Source organism: Herpailurus yagouaroundi, unplaced genomic scaffold (genome assembly GCF_014898765.1).
Source record: "Herpailurus yagouaroundi ecotype Mexico unplaced genomic scaffold, PumYag 28, whole genome shotgun sequence".
NCBI lineage: Eukaryota > Metazoa > Chordata > Mammalia > Carnivora > Felidae > Herpailurus > Herpailurus yagouaroundi.
Window position 1 is genome coordinate 46,721,522 of NW_024412376.1, and position 12,950 is coordinate 46,734,471.

The 12,950-nt window shown below is 37.0% G+C and overlaps 1 protein-coding gene and 1 pseudogene across 7 annotated transcripts in view; one reads left to right on the plus strand and one right to left on the minus strand.

The window, feature by feature from the left end:
• INPP4B (inositol polyphosphate-4-phosphatase type II B) overlaps positions 1–12,950 on the plus strand; it is a 789,997-nt gene that overhangs the window by 769,164 nt on the left and 7,883 nt on the right. The window lies entirely within an intron of this gene.
• On the minus strand, positions 5,513–5,665 carry LOC121040594 (uncharacterized; annotated as a pseudogene).

Below are 12,950 nucleotides of genomic sequence, written 5' to 3' on the forward strand. Positions count from 1 at the left end.
CTCCCAAAAGCCCCCTACCTTTTTATATATTAAAGTCTTGTGAAAATTCTATCATAAAGAAAACTAACTTTTGTTAGCACTGCATATTCATCGATACTTATGGAACACAATATGGGAAAGTCTGTCTTAGGAGATGAGGCAATTTAAGCATAGCAAATTTGGGCCAGAAGATAAAATAAAGGCATTACATACAAAAAAGAATATTTAATGAAATTATTCAATCCATTCTTCACTGTAGAATTTTTCGGGGAATTAATGTTATTTTATAAATATGTGCCAATTTATGGAACAGTAGAGGGAAGACAAAGAAACCTGTGTATTTGTTTTAATTGATACCTATATGCAATTGCTTTAGTTTATATTTATTAACATAGAAGAACATGGATTGTGCCTAAGTAATCAGGTAGCAATTTCTGAGAAATAAATTTTAAATAAGTAATTCCTAGGGAATAAATAAGCTAGTTTAATAATAAAAGAGTAACATCAATTCCCCTTTGAAATATTATGCATTTTAATAATTTAATTTGCATCAAACCTCTCTGGTTATCATTATCTCAATTATAAGGGATTGAATATTTATAATTACCCAAGGTACAAATATTTGAACAAAAATCTCTGTATATATTAATGATTTTTGATTGAAAATATTATAACAAAACATCATCAGAATTAAGTGATTCTTTCAGATAGACTAAGATGAATTATAAGTTTGAGTCACAGTTCTTTTGTGTTATATATGTTAAATCAGGTGTGGATTAGAAGCAAAAGAGAAATAAGCATTATAAAATATGCAATAATAAAAGCAAGGCAATATTCTACAAGTAAAACATCTTTTGGTTAAAAAGTATCAAACTGTTTAATAGCCCATCCAATTTGGACTTGTAAAATTTAGAAAAATATTTAGAGAAAGTAATTATTAGTATATATAAGTCATAAGAACAAAATACTATTAGAAGTAATGGTTAAATACTCTTTGAAATCACTACTGTGGACTATAATTTACAAAGATTAATCTGTGTTACACTGTGGGTTTTTCGTAGCCATTAATAGAGATCTTGTAGATTATTTAATTGTCATTTATTCAATATATTTCAATATGTATGACACTGATAATTATAGCTACCATTTATTGAGTACTTAACATATGTGAGACATACTAAATATACTATTGGCATGCGTGTTTAAGTGTGTGTGTTTAACTTTCATGTTAACCTATCTATAATAATACTATTATCATCCCCATTTGAAAGATGACAAAATGGAAGTTTAACTAAATGATATAGATTGTCCAAGTGACACAGGTAGCAAGAAGCAAAGCCAGATTCAAGCTAGGATTGTATGACTTTAGTGCATAAACACCATGCTATATGTAGATATAGAATTACCATATACTATGTACAATGGTATTGGCTGAGAATTTTTTTAAACTGATAATTTATACAATTATAGAAATGTATAGGCTAATAATCTATATTTTAGTTTTTAATCAACCATTTACTTTTTATTAATCATTCTCCAATGGGAAGTATTTTAAGGGAATGAGAGTAACAGCTAATCCCTGTTTTACTAGAATGGAATCCATTGAGACGCAATCCTCTGAAACAAAAGGATAAGTGTCCTGATAAATCTTGGTTTCATACTTCTATACAGGAATCTTAGGTCATTCATTACTAGATTAACTTTGAAATCTTATACATAAAGTCAGTTGTTCGTGATCCCCTAAACAATTTCCTGGAAGCTAGTTTTCAATGAATTACTGCCTTTTATTTAGAAAAATAATTAAAAGAACAAAAGTAAGTATTTTAGCCACGTGATTTAGGACCTCAACACCACCATCTGACTAAAAGTAAAAAAAAAAAGTCAGCTCTTTAAATCAATGGCACTTCACATGGATATGACCCATAGACCCTTTGTTAATTGATTGGTTTGGAGTAATTAGATATGGCATCTGGATTGTCTTCCATATTTCTTGATACTTTGTATTTTAATGAATCTTGAAAATTATCATTTATATTTTTGGCCATAAAATTAACTCCTGTCTATTGATATAGTCACCTTTCTGGAAAGAAATATATGCAATGTCTACCACAAAACCACAAAACTCACATTTTAGCCAAGTACAGCTATTGTCCTAAGTCTTGAGTATCAATCATAGTTTATATGGTTGGGTTTTATTGATTTTTTCTTCATTTTATGTTTTTCCTTCAGAATTTGTCATACACAATACACACTTCTTGATGTGCTCTCAACTGTTGGTATTACTTTTTAATCCCATATTTTCCTCCTGTCCCTTTGCAGTTTGACTTCCAATCCACCAGTCCACTTAAACTGGTGGCGCATCACAGATGACCACGTCCTTGTCAAAGCCAGTTATGTAAATAGCAATTGTGTTAGACACTGTGTCTCAAACCTGAGTCATACATTGACCTCCTTAAGAAGAAAGAATTACTGTATACCTTCTTCTTTGACATAGACTATTTTCAGTATAATTTTACTTAGATATGCCCAAACATAAAACCAGGTACAAACACCGTATGCCTTTAGCTCTGATACAACTGTAGAGCCAAAACAAATGTACAAATGACATAAAACAAAACCAACAAAATTTGAGTTAGCATGATTTGTTTATTATGATGTGATAGGATTTTGCTGAAGTTAAATTACATATGGCAACAGTTTTCGGGTTGCCTATGTTTTCTGTGCCGTATGATATACTTCTGCCATGACTGTTTTTCTTAAACTACTATAAAAACTCTTTGGTAGCATGTACCATTATTTCAGCTTACTGCCACTTAGCTCCAAAGCTTCATGAGTGCATTAAGGCAATCTCTGTTGTTCTCTCACTGTCCGCAATGATAGCATCTAATAGTTGGGGCCAACGTAGTCATAAACAATTACTCAAGTGTTAAGTACTCTTCCGTTGCCTGGAACCTGTCATGTCTTTCCCTCAATGTGTCTTTTGGCTTCTGCAAGGTCTCTCTGCCACGCTGATCCTCTCTAACTTGCCTTAAAACTTAATTATTTCCATGTCCTCTTCACTGGCTTTTCTGCTTCCAATCCTTAAACTTCAGTCTACCCTGCAGAGTATTTTTAAACTAATCTTTCTAAAACCCAAGCACACCATGTAGTATATCATCATTTTATTTCATCTCCTTGTCACACCATGCCCTGTTTCTCCCACTCATCTTTATACCCTTCTCTCAATTAAATACCTGCCCTTACACACTTGTTCAGCAAACATGTAACAGCACACAAACATATCAAACACCACATATCCTTGCTTCTGTCTTTTTTTTCTTTTTCTTTCTTTTTAATACTTAATACTTTAATACTTTTTAATACTTTAATACCCTTTAACCCTCCTTCTCTCCATCTAAGTCCTGCTGGGGCTATAGGCATAAACCAGAGTTATCCTGGGCATGCTGGGATGTGTGGTTACCATAAGCCTAAAATCACACTGAAAACTCTTTAGATTCAAAACCTTTATTTCATTTATGGCAAATACTACATTTTTTTTCTATAATTGTTCTGAATATGTTGAGCTATCCTAGGTAGACCATAGGGCCATGTATGCAGGTACTATAATCCTACATAGTTTCTTACAGAATGCAAAATGCAGAAAAGAAGGTATAGCACATGTTAAGAGCATAGACTTAAGAGTCAGAGGAATGGAATTCAAATTCTATCTCTACCTCTTATTGCTGGTGTAACCTTGATTATTTCTTAGTTTTTCCTTTTGTAACATGGATCTTTGTATCCACCTCTCAGTAATAGTATGACGGTTGAAGGAGATCGTTAGGGTGAGGCAATGGGCCTTTTTGAATTAATCTGTATTCAATAAATGGTAACTTTTATTACTAATGTTCTGTGGCTTTAGCTGATGACTTTATGAGTGTTATATGAAGCCATCCATGAATTTTCTTTTTTTCCTGGAATTCTCCATGGCTTGTAAGTTGGAGCAATAGCAGCTATAGTAGCAGACTGAGAAAGGCTAACTCCACACCAGAATTGTCTAGAAAAAAAAAAATCAAAATGCCATAGGGATTGCCGGGGAGCAGAGAGATCAGGATGAGTCATATGCATGGTATCCAGCTCCACTTCCTCTCAACCCTGAGAACATTTCCTTACAGGAATGTGCTGGAAACCACATCCTCACAATGTATAAAATCTGAGTGAGAGAGTAGCTCCTTCCTCTCTGTTAGGGATGGAGCTAGAGAGGAGGTTCTGTTTCACTGTGTGAGAGCTGAAGAATATCATTAATCTAATTGTTCTGCACACAATCCCAGCTCTACACCCCATGGACTACTAATGAGATCCTTGTTCTCCTCTGGAGGCCACTGCTTTCTCATTGAAAAATGAAGGGGTTGGACTGGGTGATCTCTAAGGTCCCTCCAGGCTCCAACAATCTGAGTTGAGGAAAAGATTTAAGCAAATTAGAGGGACCCTAAACAACACAAAAGTAGAAAAAAAAAACCCTTTTTCTGAGCTCTGTGTCTTTGCGTCTTACTCAATTGAACAGAAGAGTCGATACAGAATGTGGTTTCTGACTGAAGAGCAACAAAGCACAAACCAAATGGATAGGAAAACAAAAACAACAACAACAACAACAACAACAACAACAACAACAACAAAAACTGTGGTGTCCTAAGAATTCTCTTGGTTCTACTACAATAAAACTACTGACATTTTTTATTTTAATCAGAAAAGTTAACTGTAAGCAATTGCCACAGTGGGCTCTGAGTGATACCTTGTACTCTCCCTGATAACCCTCTGTTTGGCAAGCAACACGGCCATTTCAAGACTTATTGTGGAAAATTGATGCAAATTTCAGAAATGATGAGTCTCTTAGACTCAGATTATCTGCATCAGTGTAGTTACAAAAGGGACAGAGAAGGGGGAAAAAAATATGTCCAAGATAAAATACTTTCTCCTGGGTCTTATAATTTATAATTGCTACCTCTGTCTGTAATTCATATAAGGCAATTTCCCCAAGATATTGATTCACTCCACCCCCTATCTTTCAGATATGGTCTCTCACTCATTTGTATTTCTTTTGCTTTACTCCCGACCTTTATAACTTTTCATCTGGATCACTGCAGTAGTCTCTTAATTGTTTGTTCTCTTTCTTCCAGTCCCTTACCTTCAGTCTACTTCCTGAAGTTCAGCACCAACCATGTCACTCTCTGCTGCTTAGAGAGTGGAGCAACATTTTTTTAGCCTGAAGTTTAGGGGCCTCTGTTGTTTCAGGATCAATAGAGTTTTCCCACCACATTGCCCCTCCTCTTTTTTAATCCTCTTAGACTATAGTCAGTGTACACAATTGAAGGCACAAAGTCAGTACTCGAAGAGTATTAGATAGATAGATAGATAGATAGATAGATAGATAGACAGATCTCTTAGAGTTTTTTTTCTTTGATCTCTTAGAGTTTTTAACCTACAATTCCCCGAACTTACTTCATCACAGATATCTCAGAAAATGTCATTTTCCTGTTGCATTCTATATCCTTAGAGAGGCTGAGGGGTGCAGATCAAAAAGGGAAATTAATCAAGATCCATAGTCAAGCAATGAGAACTCATTTGGGGATGATATCATTTTAAAACAAGGAAAAGAAGAAATACTCAGCATTAAACACACTTGATCTTAGCCAAAAGGCCGAGAAGCGATACTCAGCATTAAACAGAAAAACAACAGGAAGTAAGCCTCTGGTCAGTAGAAAACAGCTGAATATCTTTTAAGATGATTTATTAACCCTGAATAGATACTGAAGTTCTGGGACACCAGTTATAAGGCTTTTCCAATGACCATAATCAGGAGTCATATGTTGGACACAAAATCTAGATAATTAAAGGTCATTACCAGTATTAGAAATTAAAAAGGAAGGAGAATAATGTATTCTAGTATAGTCATTTTGATAGTCATCTGTATGGATAAAATGCTTCAGGTTGCTAGTCCTTATGTTTATACATCACTGGGAGGCTTCCCCCCACATAAACTTACAAAGAAAGAATCAGTTCAGGAGAAATATATGCTGTTTCGAAATTTGTTTGTGAATGTAAAATGTAAACTCTTGAGACCAAATGACATTGAGCTTCGAAAGTATATGCAAAGATGCCACTCCAAACACACCATGGGTAGCATAGATGTTCTAATTTATTGTGACATTGATGGTTAGGTGATTCAAAATTTAATCTTGGCTTTATTTGCTTGCTAAACCACTGAGAATGTATTGCAAGAAATTCTGATTGTGTCACAAAATGTAAAGAGGTGAAGCTTCTAATTTGGTCACTTCCCCACATTCTCCTCCTCTGGCACCCAGACATCTTTATCTTCAGTTCCACATTCAGAGAAATCAGAGAATGCTTTGACAAGCCCAACTTAGTAAGGACTTTTTTTTTAAAGCACTTTTTGATAAAAAATGAAAGATCCCTATTTTTTGCCTGGTCTTAAACCATAAAAGTGACCATTTTTTTTTTTTTTTTTTTTCTGAAAAAGGTAGCCAACTATCCCATATTCTTGAATCTTCCTCTATCTCCTTTTTCCTTTGCACCTCCAAGCATACTCACCTCACAAATGCTGAAGCAGTTTCATCTTTGAGTCTCTTTCAGACTCTGTGCTGACTTTCTTCTTCCTTTCTACTCATGTCAAGGCTCTACATGTAGTGGTTGAAATAGAATAGACTGCTGCCTCCCATTCTTCACTACTCATTCATTTGTTGTTTGTAAACTGACTTCTGCTCTTAAAACTCTACTAAAAGTCAAAGACTACAAGTCACATGATTGAATTCAGTGACCTTTATTTATTTTGCAACCTCCTTGCTCCGGCTGCAGTATTCGACTCATTGATTACACCTTTTTTCTTTGAATCTGTGGCTGTTTTCTATATCACTTTTGACTCTCAGCCTCCTTTCTCACAGGCCCTACAAATGCAGGCATTCCCCAGAGTTCTGCCCTCAGTCCTCATCTCTACTCATCACATACTGTCCACATGGGTGACTTTTTCTAATTAGCCTTTTTTTTTTTTTTTTAGGAAACTTCCAAACCTAGGGCATAGAACTACATAGTCTAAATACTATCTAGACCTGTCTTTCATTGTACATATTTAACTAAAGACCTGCATCAAATATAGCATACTTGAATAGAATGCATTTTCCCCTAAAACCTAAACATACTGTTTTTACTCTTCCTCTTCTTGATCTTCCCCTATCTACTCTATTTTTCAAATTATTTCTGTTTTAGAATCTGGAACTTCCTTACCTTTCCCTTACCTTTACCCACTCCCAAGTCCCAGCTGTCATTTCTCCCCTTGACTATTATGATAGCCTCCTAATTGGTCTCCATGCTCTCGTGTATCCCATCCCTTTTGCATTCCTGGCTCAAACCATCCTTCTACTGCCACCCTGGGTGGTGCTACAACACACAGCTAATCACACCACTGTGCTGCTCATGAGCCCACCCACCACCCAGAGAATAAGGTCTAAGTTTTTGCTGGCAACCACAAACATCTGTAAAACAGCTCCATCTTGGGGCGCCTGGGTGGCGCAGTCGGTTAAGCGTCCGACTTCAGCCAGGTCACGATCTCGCGGTCCGTGAGTTCGAGCCCCGCGTCGGGCTCTGGGCTGATGGCTCAGAGCCTGGAGCCTGTTTCCGATTCTGTGTCTCCCTCTCTCTCTGCCCCTCCCCCATTCATGCTCTGTCTCTCTCGGTCCCAAAAATAAATAAACGTTGAAAAAAAAAAAATTAAAAAAATAAATAAATAAATAAAAATAAACAGCCCCATCTTCTTTAAAAAAAAAAAAAACAATGTAGCTGAATTTCTTATTGCAAAATACGTGTTTATTTTTAGCAAATATCTAAAATAAGTAAGCAAAAAAGAAATTCATTTTGGGACACCTAGGTGAATCAGTCGGTTAAGCTTCAGACTTCAGCTCAGGTCATGATCTCACAGTTTGTGAGTTTGAGCCCTGTGTCAGGTTCTGTGCTGACAGCTCAGAGCCTGGAGCCTGCTTCAGATTCTGTGTCTCCCCCTCTCTCTGCCCCTCCCATGCTCATAGTCTGTCAATAATAAATAAAAAAAGGTTAAAAATTTAAAAAAAAAGAAATTCATTTTCTTTGAACGTTAATTGTCTTGCCTTTATTGTTTCCTTGCTGCCCCATTATTATGACCAAAGCAGACTGTGGGTCATTCCCAAGGGTACTGAATATTCTCCTGTCTCCATGCCTTTTCATGTTGTTTATATTCACCCAACCTCACCTAATTTCTGGCCATTGAAATTCTATTCAGCCTTCACTGTCCAACACAGAAGTCTATTTCTCTAAGAAGTCTTCTCTGACTTTTGAATCTCTGTAGCATGGGTTAGTGATAATATATGTAAATTATTTTTGGTCATGCCTGGAATTTGTTCTTCCTTGTTGTATTTCATATTTTATATTCTGCCTTTTTCAAAGTTATGTAAATATTATTGTTTTTAGCCATGTACTTGTATCCAAAAGCTAAACTCTAAGATTCTCAAATGTATCTTACTCTCTTTCCTAGGATTTTCATAAGCCTTCAGTTCCAGGAGTTGATAACATAAATTGTAGCATCATACTATTACACTGTTTGCATGGGATGGTGAAAGTAAAGGGAAAATTGGAAAATAAAAGTGGGAAAAGACTGACAGGTGGTAAAAGAGACAAAACCTGTCCTAGAGGAGGTGATGAAGTCTCTGTGATAGTTCCAGGGGCAAAAACTAAGTGGATTCTTTTGGAGGTTCCTGTTCAAAGAGTTGGGCTTAAGGGAATGTTCGGGGATACACAACACTCACAATATGGTGGTGTCTGATGTGGAGCTAGTTCATACTCAACTCTGTCCATTTCAGATGGAACACCATCTCTGAGAAAGATTGACAGGATTCATTCAGTGGAAATGGCATTGGTGGGAAGAGATTGAAACCTGGGAAGCCCAACAGGGTCTGGAGCAAAAAAATGTAGTTGCACTTCTTCCTTGAGATTCAGGAGCTTCATTCTCAGGGCCGAGCGGTTGAAAGTATTTCCAACTCCCTGCAGATGGAAGGCATCACTTTTGTTTTGACAAGCTTGGCTCCCTTTGGGGGGCAGCTGGATTTTCATTCTGTAACGGTTCTCACGGTGCATTTGCTCTGCCATGTGTCTAAATGGATACATCAGATGTTGTGAAACTGAACAGAGGGGCCAGAGTGGTGAAGGCAGGAAAACTGCCTCTGTTAGTACAAGGGCAAGGTCACAGTGAACTCATAGGCTGCAGCAGTGGAGATGGTGCAAAGTGGTCTGACTGGATAATGGAGGAGCATGGGATGCTTTACAGAATGTGGAAGAATCTGGAAGATCTGAGGTGCTGAACGAATGTCTGAGAGTGGGTGTGTGTCCTTTTCTGTGCTGGAAAGGAAGAGAGGAGATGATTTGGAATAGTAGCAGAAGAAGTAGATCCAAGATTTGACCTTGAAACTATCAGAGGCAAAACTTTTCTTCTGCCCTCTTAGAGTCTCTGGCTGGGCCTGAGAATTCAATTGACATAAGACAAATAGCAAGAAGGGGCACCTGGGTGGCTCAGTTGGTTAAGTGTCTGACTCTTGGTTATGGCTCAGGTCATGATCTCACAGTTTTGTGAGTTCAAGCCCCACGTTGGGCTCCATGCTGGCAGCACAGAGCCTGCTTGGGATTCTCTGTCCCCTCTCTCTCTGCCCTTCTCCCACTCACACTGTCTCTGTCTCAAAATAAATAAACTGAAGAAAAAATTAAAAAAAACAAACAGGTGAAAAGCACACTTGTACAGGGAAATCCTCACCAAAGAAATAAATAAATAAAATAAAAATAAATAAAAATGAACACCCAAAGAAGTGTCAAAACCTGAATTCTTTTATACTAGGCTGAACAGGGGCACCTGGGTTTATATAAATAAACATTTTATATATATGTATATATATATATATATATACACACACACACACACACACACACACACACACACACTAGGCTGAACGAAGAGAGGCAAAATATATGGGAGTCGGAGGAGTTAAAGGAAGGAGAAGTGATCTCATCTAGGTCTATAGCATAGAATTCCTTATAAGGAGAACTGAGCATTGAATCCCCATCTCTGGCATTAAGAACATTTGCTTCTCTGGCACCTGGATGGCTCAGTTGGTTAAGCATCCAACTTTGGCTCAGGTCATGATCCCACGATTCGTGGGTTCGAGTGCTGATAGTGCTGGGCTCTGTGCTGATAGCTCAGAGCCTGGAGCCTGCTGCGGATTCTTTGTCTTCCCCTCTCTGCCCCTCCCCCACTCATGCTCTGTAGCTCTCTCTCCCAAGAGTAAATAAACATTAAAAAAAAATTAAAAAAAAAAAAAAAAAAAAGGAGAAGGGCTGGAACCAAGTAGCTGCATATCTGGTCCAGATACTCATTGTCCACACAAGAACTAAGATTTAGCAAGGGAGTAGGGGGGAAGACAGAAATTTTATTTATTTACCTATTTTTATTATTGAGAATGTGTAAATTCCTTTAACATAATCTCACAATAATTTTATTGGATAGATGTTAACTTTCTCCCATTTAAAGGAATAAACTAGAAACTTAACCAAATAGGTAATAGAGAGCTGAACTGACTTTCTTTCCTGTTATACATGTTCTAATATTTATTCACTGTTACCGATACCTGCTACATTTTCCAGGCTACTTTCAGAATAACATAGGCTATAATCTATTGGTATATATGGACTTTTATTTTTATTTGAGATCTTAAGAGTAGTCCATGGAGTCAAGCTCCCAGCTCCACCAGGGGAGCTAACTGGCAGTGAATTTTCCTCATTATTCTCTGGTGCTTATCAAGAATGGAATCAAAAGTCTGTTTTGGCATGTTAATTTTCTGTTAACTTGGGGATAAAAATTATCTCAAACTCCAGGAGAGTAGCAAACTAGAGCAGTAAGACAATGCTTCTTTATATTTTTAAGTACTATAGCAACAAACACACTTAGAGAATGTTTTTAGTGACTGGTTTCCTTTCTTCTGACTATTCCTTTGAAGCAATTAAAACTAAGTCATCTTGTTGGCATTCCTGTACAAAGAAAAGCTAGTTACGTTGCATGGAACACAGAAACTGAATTACTAATGTATAACTACACCTATGTACTCATTTCTTGTAGAATTTCCTTATTTATCTGCCCACTAAGGTGTGTAAGATGTGATGTGTTTTTGTTTTGTTTTGTTTCTTTTAAAGAAATTTCTTTAAACAAGCTTCATTCTCTGTTTTGGCTCCTATCTGGCCAGGCTGATGGAAAGTCAATCCTATTATTTTGAGCTTTCTTCTTGCTACAGGACTTACCTTGCACTGAAACTTCTGAAAGGCTGTATCAGTCATTAGCCACTGATGTGCCTATTTTATTCATCGTGGTGCCTTTATGCCCCTTTATTTCATTGCACCAAGCCAAGCTCAAGAAAAGGGAATCTTTGGCAAAGCTGACCAGTGACTGAGGGCCAGCTTGCCTCCCGCCTCTCTCCACCTCCAGTGGTCCTCCCTTCCAGGGGCACCAATGCAGAACAATGCACAAGGTTTCACCCACCCCACCCCCCACCTCTATCCTCTCCCCAACTCCACACCAACTTTTGTCGGTTTGTCCTCCTTCCATTTAGCGCTCTCTGTCTTTCTGTGTGTCTCACTCCACTTCTCTCCCCTTCTCTTTCTCTCTCTCCCACTCTTTTCTCTCTCAACCCTCAAAGGTCCTTTTTGCTTCTCACTGGATACCTCACATTTTCTCAGTCATGAGATTAACAAAGGGCAGATCTACTTAGGTCAGGCAGCTCTTGCTTTCAGCACTGCTAAAATCCCTGGGACACATGCTTTGTACTGCAGCCTAAAATATAAGGGAGCAAAACACAAATTAGTGACTCAAAAATTTTTTATTACTGTCTTACCTGCATTTAACAATCACTTGCATATTAGCCTTCTTTTATCCAAATAAAATTAACCTCAGGCACTTCCTCATAAGCTTTTTTTCTTCAGTCCTTTCATCATTTATGATATTTCTTTCTGGACCTCATCCAAATACTCTTCTTTATAAAGTTCTAAGATGAAAACTGAAATCAGTTCTCTGATAATCATCTGATGGAAGCAATTATACTTGAAACTCATTACGTCTCTCTCTCTCCTTCCTTTTTTCTTTAAACTTTTTTAATGTAAAACACAGACTTGATATCAAGCCACTTTCCTATCTTTTCTTGAGTTGTTTTTCTGGGCACATGTACTTTTCTTTCTCATCAAAGCAATGTTTAGATACTATCTGAAAGTATTACTATTTGGAGCCTTGCTTCTTCTGACAAGAAGATATTCCTATTTTCTGGGTACTTTATAAAACTAAAAAAGTGAAATGGGAAAAAGAATATAACAAGTGATACCAGGGAGAAATTGAATCAAAACAGATAAATAAGTCAGATTCCTTTTTTTAATTCTGAAAATAGGTAAGAATGAGCAGGAACATCTTTAGAGACCAAACACAATGTCAAAGAACGCTTTGCATTCTTTGATTTTTGCTCCTTACTTCAACTATTTCTTATTGAACTGTCACCTATTCTATTAGTAGAAAAAAATATGCATCTCTAGAGTACTGTAGTTATGTTTGAATAGAATCAAAGAATCACAGGAAGGTAGAGATGAAAGCAATTGTAGAAGTCATTTAATCTAATGTAACAACTAGCAAGAAATCACACCTGCCAGTTTCTGAGAGGTAACAAGAAACCTTGCGCTTAAAGGATCCCAGTCATAAAGTGAAAGGAATATGGTTTTGCCATTAGACAGGCAGTGATAAAAATTCCCTCTCTGCCACTTGAACAAGTCTTGTAACCCTTTTGAGCCCATGGAGATCATAATACTGACCAATTTAACTGTTTGTAAGAGATGAACAAGATAACACCTATAAAGCAGCATTTACATGATAGGAC